Source organism: Lissotriton helveticus, chromosome 7 (genome assembly GCF_964261635.1).
Source record: "Lissotriton helveticus chromosome 7, aLisHel1.1, whole genome shotgun sequence".
In the NCBI taxonomy this organism is placed as follows: domain Eukaryota; kingdom Metazoa; phylum Chordata; class Amphibia; order Caudata; family Salamandridae; genus Lissotriton; species Lissotriton helveticus.
The window spans coordinates 1,055,938,339-1,055,958,669 of NC_136068.1; the positions used below are offsets into that span (position 1 = coordinate 1,055,938,339).

The 20,331-nt window shown below is 48.4% G+C and overlaps 1 protein-coding gene and 1 pseudogene across 4 annotated transcripts in view; both read right to left on the reverse strand.

The window, feature by feature from the left end:
• The window catches only part of DNAH17 (dynein axonemal heavy chain 17), a 12,633,448-nt gene that overhangs the window by 7,684,354 nt on the left and 4,928,763 nt on the right, over positions 1–20,331 (reverse strand). The window lies entirely within an intron of this gene.
• On the reverse strand, positions 3,024–6,091 carry LOC144767222 (thioredoxin-related transmembrane protein 2-like; annotated as a pseudogene).

Sequence of the window (20,331 nt, forward strand, 5' to 3'; positions counted from 1 at the left end):
CCTTGTTCACTTGGCCACTGGATTCAAGATAGCCTGACTGAGGAGGATTATGAATCCGAAACCGGTCCCAGGATGCTTGTTTCCGGTCCAGGGAAGACATGGCTTGGCAGTTCGGGCTGGACTGTTCCCAGGAGGCACAGGGTCAGACTGATTTGCATATAGCCATGTCTGAACTGGGGTGGCTGAGTGAACTAAAGAATGGTGATGGATTAAACCCAGATCAGTTGACTGGGGGTGAGTGTTTGATTTGTTCAAACGCTCCGTCCATCATCCCCTTTTGTATCGCTTTGTTCGCCCTAAGTGTGGCAGGGTATGCTCAGACGTGAGTCCCTTGTTCACTTGGCCACTGGATTCAAGATAGCCTGGCTGAGGAGGATTATGAATCCGAAACCGGTCCCAGGATGCTTGTTTCCGGTCCAGGGAAGACATGTCTTGGCAGTTCGAGCTGGACTGTTCCCAGGAGGCACAGGGTCAGACTGATTTGCATATAGCCATGTCTGAACTGGGGTGGCTGAGTGAACTAAAGAATGGTGATGGATTAAACCCAGATCAGTTGACTGGGGGTGAGTGTTTGATTTGTTCAAACGCTCCGTCCATCATCCACTTTTGTATCGCTTTGTTCGCCCTAAGTGTGGCAGGGTATGCTCAGACGTGAGTCCCTTGTTCACTTGGCCACTGGATTCAAGATAGCCTGGCTGAGGAGGATTATGAATCCGAAACCGGTCCCAGGATGCTTGTTTCCGGTCCAGGGAAGACATGGCTTGGCAGTTCGGGCTGGACTGTTCCCAGGAGGCACAGGGTCAGACTGATTTGCATATAGCCATGTCTGAACTGGGGTGGCTGAGTGAACTAAAGAATGGTGATGGATTAAATCCAGATCAGTTGACTGGGGATGAGTGTTTGATTTGTTCAAACGCTCCGTCCATTATCCCCTTTTGTATCGCTTTGTTCGCCCTAAGTGTGGCAGGGTATGCTCAGACGTGAGTCCCTTGTTCACTTGGCCACTGGATTCAAGATAGCCTGGCTGAGGAGGATTATGAATCCGAAACCGGTCCCAGGATGCTTGTTTCCGGTCCAGAGAAGACATGGCTTGGCAGTTCGGGCTGGACTGTTCCCAGGAGGCACAGGGTCAGACTGATTTGCATATAGCCATGTCTGAACTGGGGTGGCTGAGTGAACTAAAGAATGGTGATGGATTAAACCCAGCTCAGTTGACTGGGGGTGAGTGTTTGATTTGTTCAAACGCTCCGTCCATCATCCCCTTTTGTATCGCTTTGTTCGCCCTAAGTGTGGCAGGGTATGCTCAGACGTGAGTCCCTTGTTCACTTGGCCACTGGATTCAAGATAGCCTGGCTGAGGAGGATTATGAGTCTGAAACCGGTCCCAGGATGCTTGTTTCCGGTCCAGGGAAGACATGGCTTGGCAGTTCGGGCTGGACTGTTCCCAGGAGGCACAGGGTCAGACTGATTTGCATATAGCCATGTCTGAACTGGGGTGGCTGAGTGAACTAAAGGATGGTGATGGATTAAACCCAGATCAGTTGACTGGGGGTGAGTGTTTGATTTGTTCAAACGCTCCGTCCATCATCCCCTTTTGTATCGCTTTGTTCGCCCTAAGTGTGGCAGGGTATGCTCAGACGTGAGTCCCTTGTTCACTTGGCCACTGGATTCAAGATAGCCTGGCCGAGGAGGATTATGAATCCGAAACCGGTCCCAGGATGCTTGTTTCTGGTCCAGGGAAGACATGGCTTGGCAGTTCGGGCTGGACTGTTCCCAGGAGGCACAGGGTCAGACTGATTTGCATATAGCCATGTCTGAACTGGGGTGGCTGAGTGAACTAACGAATGGTGATGGATTAAACCCAGATCAGTTGACTGGGGGTGAGTGTTTGATTTGTTCAAACGCTCCGTTCATCATCCCCTTTTGTATCGAAGGACCAAGGGTGTGCACATCACCGTGTAAAATTACCATGTTAAAATCGTGTTAAATCATTGTGTTAAAATGCTGCCGAAATCATCGCCGTGATAATTCCTAAAATGGTGGCTACGTAGCGTCAAGTCGTGACTTTCCGTGATGACGTGAGGACGTAGAACGTAGGGTCAATGAGTTACACTCGCAGAAGAAGAACGTCACGAAGGATCGCGCAGCTTCTTATACCTCTTGCTGAAAGAATGCCCAACACGCTTGAATGATACACAGCCGACGGTTGAACAGGTACCATTACTGTGCATTGTTATTTCCAAACAGTAACAAGTAAAGTCTTATCTAAATCACAGGCATCTATTTAAAAATTTCAATATTTGACAAATACTGGTTCCATTAACACGCACAAATCTTGCAGGCAATTATTTCGAAAATTCTTCGAACGGTGCATCAAACTTCAGGCTTAAGGGGAATGTCTTTTACTTCTTGATATGAACTCAGCTTCCAAACAAACGTTTCAAAGTCATATCAAGTGTAATGCGTACAGTCTCGCTGAGATATTAAATCATCTGCAAGGTTATTTCCTAGTGAATGTTAATCAATGCTAAGGAATAGTCAATTGAAGGAATAAAGGCAAACTATTCCTTTTAATTTTACTTACAGTGCGTTGTGGAGTCCATGTAAATTCTTCAGTTTGTAAATGAGAAGCTTCTTCTTTTTTTTTTTTAAACCAGGAGAAGAGTTGAATTTTCAAAATAAGTCTATAAAAAATCCTTGCGTAGGTTCTTTAATTTTTCTGCTTGTCATAATCCAATCCCATGCTCAGTCGCCAAAATGTAAAGAAGGATCATCCAAGAATAATATCCAAGAGTAAGTTTATTAAAGGCAAGCAGGTACAACTTCTCCAGTCCAGCTTCATACAATAACTGACTGCGCTCTCTACATTCTAGATCCCAGCTGTAGTGCATCTTCTATCAACATGGTAGCAAGGGGATGCATGATACTAAGAGGATGCACTACACCCAAGACACCACAAGGACAAGGAAAAGGAGAATGCCGCGTCACTCAGAAGGGGGCATAAACAGAGGGCTTAGAGACATGTGTAAAGACTCATGAGGGAAACCACGTGCTCCTTGCTATGTGCACGTTAGTCTTGTAAGGATGGGGCAGAGGCCGGACAGACATCCGTTCAAGCCAACAGGTGAAGAAACATAACATAAATAGACCAAAACAAGTTATCTATCCCACCACCAGGCAGTGCAATAATCAGCAGACCACCTCGCCTCACCCGCCAGGGAGGGAGGGAGGGAAGGCCCACCATGATACTGAAAGAGGTGACGAGCTATGGAGAGGAAGGGGATGGTCCCGTTGGAAGCATCACTTGTCTTTCTTGCTTTCATCGGAGGGGTTCTCGCCAGGTTGGGATTCGGGCTACTCCTCTTCCATAATCTCTCGTTGCTTGGGCAGTTTCTTGTATTTCTGGTAAAACTCGTTCAGGTTGAACTCCCAGATCATGTTCTCCTCAGAGAAGCTCCAAGATACAGCCCTTCCCTTCTTGTCGACTTGTGGCCTCTGCAGCACTTCCTTCCCACCCAGGAATAAAATCAGCGAGGGAAGCTACTTTGTGAGAGGAGACGTGCTGACATTGTACCTGGTGCTGACATCCGAGTAGCGTCCAATGTCCACTTTTCCGAATTTCAGGTCAGCACAGTTGTACTTTAGGGAGAGGTCTGCATACACAGACGCGAATGACTGACATTCTGACGACCAGTTGGTAAAGAACTCCACGAGCCGGGTCACCCGTCGATCTTTATCAATCTCCTCATCGATGGTCTTGTAGTTGAAATATTTGATATATTCTGGTCCCATGTAGAGAGGGGGTGTACAGGTCATCAAGAACACTAGGCACAGGGTGAGATAGAGCAGTCCCATCTGGATGTCCAGACGGAAGAAAAGTATTGCATTGGCCACTTTACTGAACATGAAGAAGTTCCCCATGTGTCGCTCAATGATGATGGAGCGCCGCTTCTTCATCATGACGATGGCACTGAGGAACATCAGAATCTCGACCTCCCTCCAGTCAAAGCCGCAGGAGTTGCCGTCCTCGAGCGGGGTCGGCTGTCCCAGGCACAGCGGTGGTGCCTTCCGCACCAGGGGGAAGGCGAGCGAGAGCAGAGCCGAGAAGAGGTAGTAGGGCCGCATCATCCATCATTCCGCACTACTGTATCTGCTGAAGCATGGCGCCTCTTCTTGTGTTTGTGCTGAGACGTCGGCTGGTTCTGCTTACTCAGAAGTCACGATTTTGTTTTTTGTCGAGTCACTGTATGTGTTTGGATTTTCTGACTAGGCACAAACATTGGCTGATTTTACACAGTCACAAGTTAGATTTTGTTTTTTGCTGAGTCACGCTACAGCGCGAGTCTGCACAAACAAACATCGGCTGGTTTTGCTCTGATTTTCGCTGAGTCACGAAACCTGATTTCCCAGTGAGTCATGCTTCCCGAAACTGCCCACCACCCCCACCCGGATTCTTGCCGAGTCATTGTGAGCTAAAGGGAGGGGAATTTACATGCACTATCCATACCAACCTTTTAGAAGAGGAAAGTGGAAGTAAAAAAACATATTATCGGAGAATGTACTTCCCCCATGAGCTTCTATTGAAGCAGATGCGATTCTAAGCGGGAGACTGCCAAAATATAGCAAGTTTGGGTTTAAATAATCCTGAGTCTCTCGTCTGAATCAGGTTCAGTGGCATGTATGCAGTGCACAACAATGTACTGGCTCAGAAACCACCGAAATAATCTGCGGCGTACCCCAAGGCTCCTCGCTCAGCCCAACTCTCTTCAATATCTACATGAGCCCCCTCGCCGCCATCGCACGCAAACACAACATCAACATCATCTCCTACGCCGACGACACCCAGCTGATACTCTCCCTCACCAAAGACACAGCCACCGCCAAAACCAACCTACAGGAAGGAATGAAAGACGTTGCAGAATGGATGAAGCTCAGCCACCTGAAGCTGAACTCAGACAAGACGGAGGTCCTCTTCCTCGGACAATCCCCATCCACCTGGGATGACTCCTGGTGGCCATCAGCACTGGGCTCCGCACCGACACCCTCGGACCACGCATGCAACCTGGGATTCATCCTGGACTCCTCGCTCACGATGACCAAGCAAGTCAACGCCATCTCGTCGTCATGTTTCAACACCCTGCGCATGCTCCGAAAGATCTTCCGGTGGATCCCCACCGAAACCAGAAAGACGGTCACCCAGGCCCTTGTCACCAGCCGACTGGACTACGGAAACACCCTTTACGCCGGAACCACCGCCAAACTTCAGAAAAGACTACAACGCATACAGAACGCCTCCGCACGACTCATTCTCGTCATCCCTTGCCACAGCCACATATCCGCCCACCTAAGAAACCTGCACTGGCTCCCCGTCAACAAGAGGATCACATTCAGGCTCCTCACCCACGCACACAAAACGCTCCACGACATGGGCCCCGAATACCTCAACAACCGCCTCTCATTCTACACTCCCACCCGCCAGCTCCGCTCCGCCAGCCTGGCCCTCGCCACCGTCCCACGGATTCGCAGAACCACCGCCGGAGGAAGATCGTTCTCCTACGTGGGAGCCAAAACATGGAACTCCCTCCCCGCACACCTATGAATGACCCAGGACCATCTCACTTTCAGGAAACACCTCAAGACCTGGCTTTTTGAGCAGTAGCAGCACCTTGAGACCCTCACGGGTGAGTAGCGCGCTCTATAAATGTTTTGATTGATTGATTGATTGATTGATTGACTGGCCCCCTACAAAAGGTGTCCTATTCAGGTAATACATTTAATAATACACTAGCTTGCCTGAAGCTCGAGTATGTTGTACATACGATATGGTAATTGCCTGAAATATGCAGTTTTTGCATCAACAGTCTCTGGTTATCGTATTCTCTCTCAGGTCTGTCTCATTCTCTCGCTCCGAGGTCTAGCTTATTAGCTCCCTCCCTTGTCTATCTTGTTCTCTCTCAGGCATGTCTTATCCCCTCTATAACGTTGGTCTCTTTCCCTAGCAGTTCTGTCTCAGCCTTCCAGGCGTGAGCCATCGCGGGAGCTGCGGGTCGACTCGAGTACAGCATGGCGAACAGGGGCGCCAGGACCGCCATGGTTCAGGGTTACTGGACTGGAACAGGGGGTGACATCATCACACAGGGAGCGTGTAATATATTATAGGGCCGGGCGGCGCCACGGCGGCCGCCTAATCAAAATAAATTAATTTATTTGAAATCGGGGCTGCACTGCCAGCATGAGTTCTCATGCTGGCAGTGCCGCGCCGATTTCAAATAAATTATTTCATTTTGATCAGGAATCGTGCTCCCGGTCAGACAGGCCAGCGACCTGACTGTGCTTAATGTCTGTGTTCTGTTGTTGGGGCCAATTTGGACCTCTCCTTCCAAATCGGCCACAACAACAGAACCAGCCTGCGGTCACAAAACCGGCCCCCACCCCTGCCAGCCTACCGTGGGATTGCCCGGTGCCCGGCATGACCAGTCCGGATCTGCTCTTGCATATTATCCTTGAAGAAAACACAATTTCTACTTAGCGTGTGTGACATCCAGATACTTTATTTTATTCTGGATCACAATTTGTGAACACTGTGGACAGAAATGCCAAATTGATATTAGGAATTCCCTAGTAAGGATTCACAATTTGGAGCTGCTAAATTAGTGAATCAGTCACTTCGCAAAATTTTAAAAAATGAGCGAGAAAATTGACTTTTGTACAAAGGAAATCCATATGTTATTCCTACTGTTTGCTAGCTGTGCTAAATTCAAAAGCACACAAGGATTTATGGGATTTATTAAACCTCAAAGTCCTAAATTCAGGAGATGGTTAACACGTTTGTGTGGTATTGCCCATCAGGGTCGTTGGCATTCGTCCGGACCAGTCAGAGTAAGCCCTAATCTAAATGTAGCCCACTGGGGGATATAGATATTATAAACAGTACGGAAGATACGTACACACATATTCATAATGAGTGCAAATCTTAAACAAGTGTTGTTATAATAAAACTGTCAGAAACAGTTAAGCAAGATCCTTCCACAAACTTCATACCATTATCGCTAATACACACATTAAATAATATATGTAAACCACCATAGCGGAACACAACACACTGGGTGAAGTTTAAAAAGATCAACCACACAAACACATTAGGTAAATGTGTGCATTGCCGAAGAAGAAAAGTGAAAAATCATGCAGATGAGCATGGAAGCCAGGAAGGCCCTATGGGAAGCAAGGCCCTGGTGTCCTTATAGTCACACTGCAGTACAAAAGCACTCCTCATACAATGTGCTCATAAGACGACACAAGCAACCATTTGTATGCAACTTACTTCATGAAGGGAGTGCGCCGGCTAGTGATCTATGGCTTGTAGGCACCTATCTCCGGGTAATACAGAGTTAGTAAACACGCTTTTCTTTGAAAAAAATGGAGCTTCCCGGTTCTTAGACTCCCCATCTGACTGATTGTGATTACTGTGTTATAACTTATGTTGTTGGGAACGATTTGGACCGACCGTCCAAATCGGCCCCAACAACAGAACTGGCCTCCGGTCACAAAACCGGCCCCCACCCCTGCCAGCCTACCGGGGATTGCCCGGTGCCCGGCATGACCAGTCCGGCCCTGACAGCTAGGTCCTGTATGCAGCGAATCCACCGCCGTACCCGTGGCATACCGCTATATATGCCACTGCTCCCGTTAGCAGGCCTGCCCCGAGAGGCCACAACCACTACACCGCTCGCGAGTTCCGAGTGTGGACCGAACACTCACTCACAGAGGTAGAGTCTTTATTTCCAGACAGACAGTTGGTCTCGTTTGAGGGTCTGGTGGAGGGAAGCTGGCTCCCAGAGGGACCATTTCTCCTACATAGGCAAATCATCTCGGACTGCAGGCAGACCTAGGACATTTCCATAGGGGAGCCTACAATGCACCCAACACTCCATAAGCTCCTGAGCATGGGTACCAGGCATCACCTTATCACATGGATATATAGGGCCATCCGGGAGCTTAGAGCTACATCACTAACTCCGCTCCGGCAGAAGTGGGAGGAGGAATTCGGATGCGCACTGAACAACAGGTAATGGCAGACCGCACTAGAGTACCCCACAAAACAGTCCTGCAACTCACGTTTCAAAAAAATCCAGTTCAACATATTACACAGAGCCTATCTAACACCAGTAAAGCTCCAACTCTTCCATCCTATGACACAATTTCAATGCCCGCTGTGTCATTCCCCCAATGCCACCTTTCTCCCAATGCCACGTTCCAACACATGTTCTGGAACTGCCCCTTCCTACAACCCTACTGGGCACAAATACATGACACAATACAGGAGACCATTGACTAACAAGGTACAACACATGGGAGGCGTCTGCACTAGGCATAACCAGACGTAGGAAAGATAGAAAAGTGGAAAAAAGGATTCCGTCCCTCGCCCTCCTTCTAGCAAAGCGCTGCATCACAATGCACTGGCACGCACCCATAGGACTCCCTCTAGAGGCATGGAGAGGAGTTATAATTAAATGGGACGCAGCAGAAGAAGATGCGATCAGGGTTGAGGAGGCACGCAGCATACGAAGAGATCACGTATGCATGGATTGGCCAACACTCCTCCACACCTCTAAACAACAAAGGACGCCGACCCTATCACCCAGCAACTCACCCACACCGGCCAGCCACCGGACCTTACCCCCCCATCATAAATACCAATGAATGTCCCCCACTTAACCCCCCTCCTATAGCCGTTCATGCCCGGAAGCACTAACAGACCCCGTGTAGAAACCCCACCTCTTTTGTCAGTACCATAGTCATAATTCCACACCCAGCACAGCCAGCCCACTTAAAAAAACGCATGAAACTACCCACCTTGTACCCCTCCCTCTTCCACCCGACCCCAGTTTAATCCCCAGTTGGGCAATAACACCCTTTCCTCGCACCCTCAACAAACAGGCCCAACGTTGGAGCCTGAGCATCAAAGACAGAGCAAACAGACCCAATACATCTCCACTGAGACCGCACAATAGATTACTTCCCAAAACGTAAACCGACCCAACAATGAACATTTTCTAGAGATGTAACAGAACTCACTGTTCATTATCTGTATCTGTCAATGTTGTTCTGCACAATATGCAAAATGAAAAACCAAATAAAAAGGATTAAAACAAAAAAAGTCAAAAGGAGTTTTTGGCTAATGAATCCAAAAACCTGATCCCAAAAGTTATAAAGGCGAGGGAATGTAAAGTACATATGTAGCCAATTACCACTGGCATTTACATATCTGATACATGCAATTGAGGCTGCAGGGTAGATTTTTTGGATGAGCTATGGAGCAATATAATAATCTGGATTTGTAAAGCGCGAAATATCACACCTATCGGTATCCAGGCGCTGAGAGCTATTACTCACTTACTAAAAAACTATGGGTCATATTTACAGGAATTATGGTGCAGGGCAGTGTAGCAAGTTACCTTGCTGTGCTGCCCTGCAACCCAGAGAAAGGGCAGGAATTTGTCATATGTATCCAATAAAGTGCATTCCTGTCCTTTCCCCATGCGCTGGCGCCGTTTAAGCAGGCACCCTTCCACCATGGTGCAAGAGTTCCTGTTTTGAAGACAGGATTGTTTTTGTGCAGGAGCACCTTCCTGCACAAAACAATCCTTAGAGGCGTTCTCCTCTTTCTATGTGTGCTTCTGCAGCATACACAGAAAGAGGAAACAACAAGAAGAAATAAACACTAATTCTCCTCATTACATCTCCCCTGGGGAGGTGTATCTTTTTGACCTAAACCTAGGTTTGCTAAATTTGAAAAATCTGGGAATGCTTCAAAAGCCATGGGAGGTGCATGGGGACACCCACTGCAATGCCCATAGAACGCCTCCCTTGTGCAGAATAAAGCAAGGCAGAGATTTGCACTGCATTACTCCATATTTCTGAAGCCATTGAAAGCCTTGAAAAGTGACTTAGCTTGGCCTCATAGATATGACTTAGATGTTTGCCTCATTAATGTACCATGTTGCGTGGTGCAATCATGACACAAAGCCCTCAAAAATATGCCACTACATTCTTCTGTAGTTAGTAACTGTTAGATTTGGGGGTCTCTAGTTGGCACAGGTAGGTACTTGTGACAAGTAGGGACCCTCTCCTCTGGTCAGGACATGAGGATTACACACCTAAAATAACCCCTGCTCACCCTCTAGGTTGCGTGGCATGAGCAGTCAAGTCTTATTTCAGAGGCGTTGTAAGTTAAGCAGTTGTGACCACATACAGTAACCCAGTGACAACACTACAAATGGACACCACACAGGTTTTATATAAAAAATAAGTAGACTTTATATAGAGTTACCACAAGACCATAAACGACAAAAATACACACTATGATTACTTTAAGATGATAGATTTAATCTTAGTTCAGTTCAGTTCTTAGATGCGACACTCTGCGTCAATGTACCTTAAGTTGTGTTGCGCTTCCATGACAAGCATTGCTGCAGCGATGTGAAAAAGTCAGGTGCACAACAATAAAGACGTGAAGCTCTTCCAGATGCGGCGCGCTTCTTGGGGATGCGAGCAACTCTCGATTCGATGCGTGGACTGCAGCGGCGACACCCTTACGATGTGACGGCAACAGCTCCAGCGGCCATGCTCTTCTCCACGATGTGTGAAGCTTCCGCTCGATGCGACAACTACAGCGGCGACATTCAAGATGCGACGGCGGCAGATCCGACGGCGGCGCGCTTCTCGGGGATGTGAGGTGCTCTTGGTCAATGCGGTGCAGTGCGACAGTTCCAACTGCGACACCCTCCATTCTCCGGAGTTGCGACGGCAGGCACAGCGACGGTGACACGTTCTGACCTCGTTGCAAGATTCTTCTCCTGATGCGGTGCAGGGCGACACCCTCCTTCTTCGGAGTTGCGACGGCAGCAGCAGCGACGGCAACATGCTTCCTCTTCGTTGCGGTACGCTCCCCTCCGATGCAGTGCAGTGCGACAGTTCCAGCAGCGACACCCTCCTTTCTCTGGAGTTGCGATGGCAGGTACAGCGACGGCGACACGCTTCTTCTTGTTGAGTCGCGCTTCCAGCTCCTTGCGACACACAGTTCCTCAGAAGGCCCAAAACAGCAGCAGGCACTTCCAAAAGAACTGTGGGGAGCTGGGCAGTGAAGTCTATTGTAGGAGAGAAGGGTCTGCTTCCTATGGTCACCCCCACGTTTTGCTGTGCTTTTCTGGTTTTTTGACTTTAATGTGGCTGTGGGCCTGCTAATCAGACCCACAGCCCAGCTGTTCTCTCTCTAAATTGATACCATGTACTTTAGGTACATACCTGATTGGGAATTGGGTCACCTTTTTGAGCCCCTGTATAGTGTACCATAGGTACCCAGGGCATGGGTGCATCCAAGGCCTACCAGGGGCTGCAGCATGTATTATGCCACCCCTGGATGGCCATCCAAACTGACACCACAGACTGATCACTCAGCTTGGGTAAGGTGGTGTAATCACCCCTTACTTAGATATAGTATACCTATATCTACCCATATATATAGGCACATATGCACCAATAAGTCACTCCTATGGCAGGCCTCGACAATCCATCCTGAAAGCAGAGTGCTTGGTTTTATGAGAGAGGGTGCCCTAGCATGAACTGAGCCCCTCTTCAGCTTTCGGAACCATGTCCTTATAGCTGTTCTATGATATAGCCATACCATATACTCTTAAGTGCATTATAATCCTTGCGGTTAATGCTAACTTTGGTTTGGCTTAATAAAAATATGTCGTGTAAGGTGTCAAACACTTTGGAATACTACCCCCCCCCCGCCAATTCTGACGGCGGGGGTAGCATTCCACCCTTCTAGAGGAAGAAGACATGTTGGTTACTGCTTTACCCAGTTAAAGTTAAACAGATCCTCAGAATCACAACATGGATGCTGCTGCCACAGATACGAGTCTGACCTCCTGCTGCTGGACGAAACTCTGTCAGGGGAGGCCTGGACAATAGGTTTTCTGCCTTGGGAGGTGCTAGCACCTCCCCAGATAGGCTTTTTGTGTATTACGACAGGGAGGGCTGCAAAACGACGTTCTATACCGACTAGAAGACTAAAGACTTCTCCCTTGTGGTCAAAGAGTGACCACCCTGTTCAAACAGGCACCACCAGTAACTTGCCGGTCTGCTTTGTCGACGCTCCTGACGGATCCCGAAGACTCAGCGATGCAGGACCTGGACCCGACCCATACCCACAGCAAAGCTGAGACCCGTGGCGGACTCGAGAGACGTGGGACCGGACTCCCTGGATATCCTGCATTTTGCTAACAGCACGACTACAGAGGTACCCTCGCAGTTGTGCATTGGGGTATGAGAAGCCCCAGACCCGAGCACCACTTGCACCGAAGCTCAGTCCCCCTCACTCCACGAGTGCGGTGTGGGCCCCTCTCTTGCATTTCAGCTCGATGCGTCTTCCCGGTTGCTAGCCCGTTGGCTAGTAGGCCCTCTGAAGACGAACCTTTGAAATCATCTTGCTTTCCTGGTTTCTCCAGGCTTGCTCCAGCTTCCCTGCAAAGGAGAAGCTCCCCAGACCTTGCTGCTCCGACTTGAACCCAATCTTCACTTCCTGCGTGGGTTGCGGTTACCAAGGCTTGTTGGGTCCAATCCGGATACAGACACCACAGTCAAATAGATCCTTTGTGGGACAGCTCGAATCCAGCTCCTGGTCATTGCCCACACCTTCTGGTCCTTGTGGCTGCAGAGACAAGATTCACCTGAGATCATCGCGACGTCGCCTGGTTCCTTCCTGGTCACTGGCTAGTGACCCAGACTCTGTCCCCTCTGCTTTCAGGTTCTTTAGTTGTTCGATCCACCCTTGGATCCACCCGGACACTCTTCCTCTGGCCGCCTGCAGCACTTCTTTGCAGATCTCCATTGAAAGCATCGACGAAACCCGACACCAAAAGGCACCTATGCACGCGGCTTCCCTGGGTGAGGTAACACGAGTACTCCGGTGGGTCTTGACTCTCGAAGTGTCCTAGTCTAAAGGGGTTTTGTCGTAGTCCATCCGGAAGTGCCCTAAAACAGTAACTTTGTAACTTCTTCGTTCTCCATTATAAGTCAATGGGAACTCGCACCTGTGTTTAGACACTGCAGGCGTCTCCCGTGTGTCTCCTACTTCCTAACCTTTGGTTGTGTAGTGTAGCCCCAGCGATTCCCTAGGCCCTAGGCCTATTCACTATTTCCGAAGTGGTTCTTATACCACTTACTTAGTATATGGTTTGTGAGGCCCCTAGGGCAAACCTGTATTTGTGCAACTTATCATATGCTAATTAAGTACCTTGTGATGTATTTCGATCTCTGACCTCATAAAGAGTGCAGAGGGGTTGGGTTAGTAAAAGATACATGTATATTTTATATATACCTTGTGTGGTGTCCTTTCATTTGGTATTCAAGGGATTATAATTGGTAAAACAACTGGCTTCACATGCTCTCTGAAGTTTTAGCCTAAGACTGCTGGTCCATGCCACCACTAGGATAGCTTGTCTATAAGGTTGACTTTACAACCATCATCAATAAGGGTCGTTTAGACTGGTGCAAGGAGCCCACTAGAATAGTGGACATCATATGCCAGGCTAACTTCTCACATCTGTTGTCCCTGAGACTTCAGCAGGAGGCAAGCTCTTTTCCAAGCCCTTGGAGATCCTTCACAAGTTGAAAGCAAAGTTACACCGTTCCTTTCTCCTTCCTTTGGCAGTAAGGCAACCACTGCAGGCCAATCCCCAAGCAGCACTTCAGCTTGGGAATAGTCTTTCTTCAGTTTCTTCAGGTTCCTCTCCTCAGTAAAGGTTTCTTCTTGTAGCCCAAAGTGATCTAATTTCATGGGGTCAGGGTCCCAATATTTATACACAGAAATCCTTTGTTCTTTGAGGGGAGAGGGGCCTTTGCCCAGTCCAAACCAGTTCTGAAGTACTCTGTTTACCAGACTTCTCCTTTCCTTTCATAGTGCAGGGCATGCACATCAGACGCCCCACAGGATGTTGAGCCAGCATTTTGGAACTCAAGTACAGTCCTGGAGCACTTTGTTTACAGGACTCCTTCTCTTCTTTCAGTGTGCAGGGCAGAGACATCAGCCGCTCTCCAGGGGGTGGAGCCAGCATTGTGAAAGTCAGGCACAGACCTATTCAAGGTTCAGGTGAACTCCTCCCTCCCATCTAGATGCAGATCTCTCTATTCACCACTGGGTGACTCAGCCTGTCTCCTGGAATTCCCCAGCCCTGTCACTCACAAAACCAGACATAGGAATACACAAACTAGCAGAGGCAGGTTTGAATGGTTAGACAAGCAAATACCTACTTTCTAAAAGTGGTATTTGCAAACACAGAATATTAAAATAAACTTTACTAAAAGATGTATTTTATTATTCTGAGTTCAGGCATACTAAACTCGAATTTCTACCATGTTCTCTGAGCCTGTTAGGATTATAAAATGTAATAACTCTAACAGCCCATTCTGGCCTATGGAGAACAGGTAGCCTTGCAATAGTGAAAAACGAAAATGGCTGTAATTCACTATTAGGACATGCTACACACATCAGGGCTTGTCCTACCTTATACTTACAATGCACCCTGCCCATGGGCCTACCATAGGGGTAACTGATATGAAGAAAAGGGAAGGTTTAGGGACTGGAAAGTGGGTGCACTTGCCCAGTCAGCGTGACAGTGCCAGTCTGCACACAGGCTCTGCAATGGTAGACCTTAGACACATTTTACAAGGCTGGTTCTGTGGGCGGCACAACCAGTGCTGCAGGTCCACCAGCAGCATTTGGATTACACGCCCTGGCACACTCAGTGCACTAGACTAGTGTCTGACAAGTAACCCAAATAGCCAAACATGGAACCACTGATTAGTACATCAATTTACAGTAGGGAGCACTTCCACTGTGGCACTGAATAGCAGTGACACAGTGCCCAAAGCATCTAACACCAGCAAAAATACATGAGGCAACAGCAAAAAATGGAAGGGAGACCCACGCCAATGGTGCCAGGTCTAACAGTAACACAAATTGCTTTGCAGCTCATTTTATTGTAAAACCTTCAATGCACTAAATCTATCTTGGAACTATAAGTTGCTGCAATTTTTTTTAAAAAGGGAGGTATCACTTTTTCTCTAATTTCTGGCAAAGTAGACGGTCCCAATTGTCTATGTCATTGAGCTCAGCGCGATACAAAATAGACCTAATTTATACATTGTTCTATTTCACTGGGCTATTGTATACAACCATTGCAGACGTTCCTAATTTGTATATGTTTGAACCATAAATTAGATGTTATTTTGGGGTCTTTATTGTTTAATTGTGCCATGGTATTAATGCTCCAGCTTGAAAGAAATCTTTACAGCTTGGAACATCCAACCTTTCTATTTGGCTATAAGGAATTGCATTTAATTTGAGACCCAATGAGGTCTAATTGATTAGGTATATATATATGGGTGAAACCTGGACTCGTTGAACTCCCCCCAATCTGTATCGAATCTGTTGAATATGTTATGAGGCATATTGAGGTTGGTTTGCTTCGGAAGCTTAGGTAGTCTTAAAATGGTAGCAAGCTTAACATCTGCTTCTCTTCTCATCATGCCTGAGTATAAATGGTTTTGATGATTGCTAGAATTTGCGGCTCGAGTTATCATACCGAGCAAGGCAGTCTGGTAATATATTTTGATTCTCGGGAGTGCCAGTCCGCCCTCTTCTTTATCTAATTGTAACACCCATACTAAAGTACATTTATTAAAACTCCTCCATACAAAATCCATGCTAAAGTACATTTATTAAAACTCCTCCTTAAAAAATTGCGCTTATATAGAGTTCAGAACATTCTCCAATTTCAAGTGAAGTTAATATGTCAGCTTGGCAACTGTGCAATTAACCAAGGTATAGAAGGGAACGTTTGTGAGAGCTTTGTTGCATGCAAAGTGGTACATGTGTGACACAAACCTCTAAGTCATATTTTTTAAGTCACACAAAGCCACTTTGCCTGGCTTTAAACAGTTTAAAAAATATGGAGTAATGCAAAACAGCGCAAATCGCTGCGTTGCATTACTCTGCACACGGGACGAATTCCATGGATGTTGCGGTGCGTGTTCCTATGCAACTCCCATGGTTTTGATCCATTCTCACATTTATGAAACCTGGTAAACCTGGAAATGCACCAAAAAGATATGCCTTACCAAGGAGAGGCGTTAAAAGGATAAATATCTTTATTTCTCCTCGTTACTTGCTCTCTCTATGTGTGCAGCATTTTCCAGCACATATACAAAGAGCAAAACACCTCTCAGGATTGTTCCTGTGCAGGAAGGGGCACCTTCAACAAACAATCCTGCCTACAACACAGGCACCTTTGCACCATTGTGCAAGGGTACATGCGTTGGCGCCAGGCTGTCAAAACAGTTCCAGCACAAGGGAAAAAGTCAGGAATAAGCAGTATCCCATAAATACAGCGTATTCCGGCCCTTTCCCAGTGACGCAGTGCAGGGCAGCACGATGACTTGCTGCACTGTGCCACTATTCCATAAATATGCCCCTGAGTATCTGTAGTCATAACGTTTGAGCGTTCAAAAAAAAGTAATTCCTTTCTCACACTTTTGTGCTATTGAACAAGTTACTTACCTTCAGTTACGATATATCTGTAAGAAACATTAGTTAGTCATAGATTTCTTACCATTAGAATTACCCCCAGGCGTCAGACTTGATCCAGAAAGTTTTTACATCAGCAGTACCTTTGCTTGTTGGAAGGTGGCGTCGGTCGGCTCCGCGTTCGCCATTGGCATAGTGTCACCGCCATGACGTTGCGGCAGGTACTTAGCTGCCACCCTCGCGCTCTGATGTCAGTTCTATACATGACTTTCTGCACCAGAAATGCAGAGCCATGCAAGACACTGACCACTGGGGCACAAAACTAGGGCCCTGAAAGGATAACCTCAACCCTAGAAATCAGTTCGCAGAACGGCGAGGAAAGGTGGGGCGGTAAGGAATCTATAACTAACTAATGTTTCTTACAGATATATTGTTACCGAACTTGTTCATCTGAAAGAAACACGTTAGTTATAGATTCCTTACCTTAAAATAGATACCCCAGCAATACCAACTCCATAGGTGGCTCAGCGAACCAAGATCACAAGAGAAAGTCCTGGAGTACAGAATGGCCAAAGAAGCCATCTCTACGGAATCGACTGTCAAGACAGTTGTGCTTCATAAAAGTGTGCAACGAAACCCACGTAGCTGCCTGACAGATATCATTCAGAGGAACGCCTCATCCCAGAGCAGTGGTTGCCGCCGCCGCCCAGGTGCAATGGGTGCGCAGCCCCACTGGAGGCTCCTTCTGTGCCAAAGAATAGCAGGCTTTGATACACAAAATGACCCATCGGGAGATAGTTCATTTGTGTACAGCCCGACCATTCTTGGCGCCACGTACCCAACAAAGAGCTGGTCATCCACCCGGAACCGTTTGGTGCGATCCAAATAAAAGGAAAGTGCACGTTATGGGTCCAGATGATGGAGCCTCTCTTCCTCTGTCGAATGATGCGGAGGCAGAAAGAAGGTGGGCAAAGTGATGGTCTGCCCGATGTGGAAGGCAGTAACTACCTTGGGTAGGATGGATGGATGACTCCTGAGGACAACTTTGTCCGGATCCACAGATAGAAAAGGAGGCTTAGAAGAAAGCGCCTGGAGCTCACTCACCCATCTGGCAGAGGTGATGGCCCCCAGGAAAGCAGGTTTGAGAGTTAAGAGCCTCAGAGAACAGTTGTGGAGCGGCTCAAAGGGAGCGCACATTGAATAAGTTAAAACTAAGTTCAAGTCCCACTGAGGCATGACAAAAGGAATAGGAGGAAAGAGATGAGTTATGCCTTTCAAGAAACGATTTACCACCGGGGACTTGAAAAGGGAAGGCTGATCTGGGAGCCGAAGTAAGACTTAGATGGTCGAGAGATAGACCTTGATAGTGCCCAGAGCAGAGCCCTCCTGGGCCAAAGAAAGAAGGAACAAAAGAACCTCAGAAAGAGGGGCAGAGAGAGGATCCACAGACTTTGCTGTGCACCATGCCACAATTTTGTTCAACCGGCAGGCGTATACCGTCTTAGTGGAGAGACGCCTGACTGCCAGAATTACATCGCAAACTTCAGGAGGAAGGTCAAATGACGTCAACTGCTGCTGCTCAATCTCCATGCAAGGAGGTGGAGGCTGGACAGGTGCGGGTGGAGGACCGTCCCCTGTTTCTGCAACAGAAGATCCTCCCGAAGAGACATACGGGTCGGAGGATCGATGACGATGTTGAGCTGCTCGGGATACCAGACTCTCCGTGCCCAATCTTATTCAGCACTCTGGGCAGAAGTGGTATAGGCGGGAAGGCGTACAACAGACAGCAACTCCACTCGCGATAAAAAGCGCTGCCTAGCGAGTGCCGCCTTAGAAATTCCATGCGCAGCATTACTGACATTGCACATTCTCTTCGGTGGTGAATAAATCTAACCAAGACTCTCCCCACTGTTGAAAGAGACCTTGCACCACCTCCGAGTGTAGACGCCATTCGTGATCCATCATGCACCCGCAGCTGTGTTTGTTAGCCCTGGCGTTCAGTGATGTCCTGATGTTCCAGCCATGTCCAGAGGTGGAGAGCCTCCTGACATAGGGTCCACGACATCACCCCGTCATTTTTGTTGCAGTACCACATGGCGGTGGTATTGTCCATGAACAACTGCACTACTCTTCCCCGGACAGAGGTAAAAAATGCTTTGAGTGCAAAGCGAATCACCCGAAGCTCCGGAAGGTTGATGTGGAGCCCGGACTCTGCTGAAGACCAGAGGCCTCTGATCTCCACCCCCCCATGTTGACACCCCATCCCAGAAGGGATGTGTCCGTCACCACTGTGTGTTTCGGATGGCATAGGGTGAGAGATCTGCCGTTGACCTAATCCTGGTTTGTGAGCCACCACTGGAATTGTCGTGTAGTGCCCTCCGAGATCTGGATGCAATCGGACTGATTCCCCTGATGTTGCCCCCACTGGAACTTCAGGTCCCACCTCAGAGCCAGCATATGCCAATAGGCATGAACGACCAGCAGGATGCACGAGGCCATGAGGCCCAGCAGCCTCAGGGTCCTTCTGACTGAAACCCGGGCTAGAGGCTAAAAGATCTGAATGATAGCCTGAATATCCAGGACTCGCTGTTCGGGAGGATAGACCCAAAACCGCGTTGTGTCCAGAACTGCTTTGATGAAGAGGAGCTTCTGAGAGGGAGCCAAGTGCGACTTTGGCACATTGATGGAGAACCCCAGCGAATGCAGGAGGTTGGCCGTAGTCTGGAGGTGGGAGAGGACTGCCTGGGGCGAGCCCGCCTTCAACAGCCAGTCGTCGACATAGGAGAAGAGTGAAACCCCTCATCTGCACAGATGAGCTGTGACCACCGCCATCACTTTCGTGAACACCTGAGGGGCACTGGTAAGGCCAAAGGGGAGCATGGTAAACGGAAAATGTTCATGGCTTACCGTAAACCGCAAGTAACGCCAGAAGGCCGGCAGGACTGGGATGTGACAATAAGCATCCTGCAAGTCCAACTCTACCATCCAGTCTTCTGGGGCGAGGGCAGACAAGACCTGAGCAAGAGTCAACATCTTGAACTTTTCCTTCCGGAGGAATCGGTTGACGTTCCTGAGATCTGAGATAGGACGAAGGCCCTGGTCCTTCTTGGGGACCAGAAAGTAGTGGGAATAACAACCATGACCTACTTTTGGGAAAGGAACGCGCTCAATGGCTCCCTAGGCCAAAAGAGCCATAACTTCCTGCTGGAGAAGGACCAGGTGATCATCCAACATGTGGTGGTATTGTGGTGGCATGGCTGGAGGGATAGCCTCAAAGGGGAGGGAGTAGCCTCTTTAGACTATCTGCAAAACCCACTTGTCCGACGTGATGGTGCACTAGTGGGGGAGGTGATGGCGAATCCTGCTGCCCACTGGCGATTGATGGGCCTGAAATGTCGGACTAGGAAGGTTTGGAGGCTGCTGCACAGGGGAGGTTGGTGGACTGGCCCACCCGCTGGCCCCCGGAACCACAACGGTTTTTCCCACGTCCCCGGCCATGTGAAGGTTGGTTAACTTGCTGCAGCCTGTGGCTCCGGGCAGGACGTAGCAGGGCACCCCTTCCGTTGCCACGAAATGGGTGAAAAGCAGACTGCGCAGGGCGGGTGGAGAGGCTCAAGGACTTGACCTTAGCCCGGGAGTCCTTGAAACGCTCTTGAGCGTCTGCTTTGTCGCCAAACAGTTGACAGCCATCAAAGGGCATGTCCATCAAAGTGTGCTGGACATCCCCCGAAAAGCCAGTCG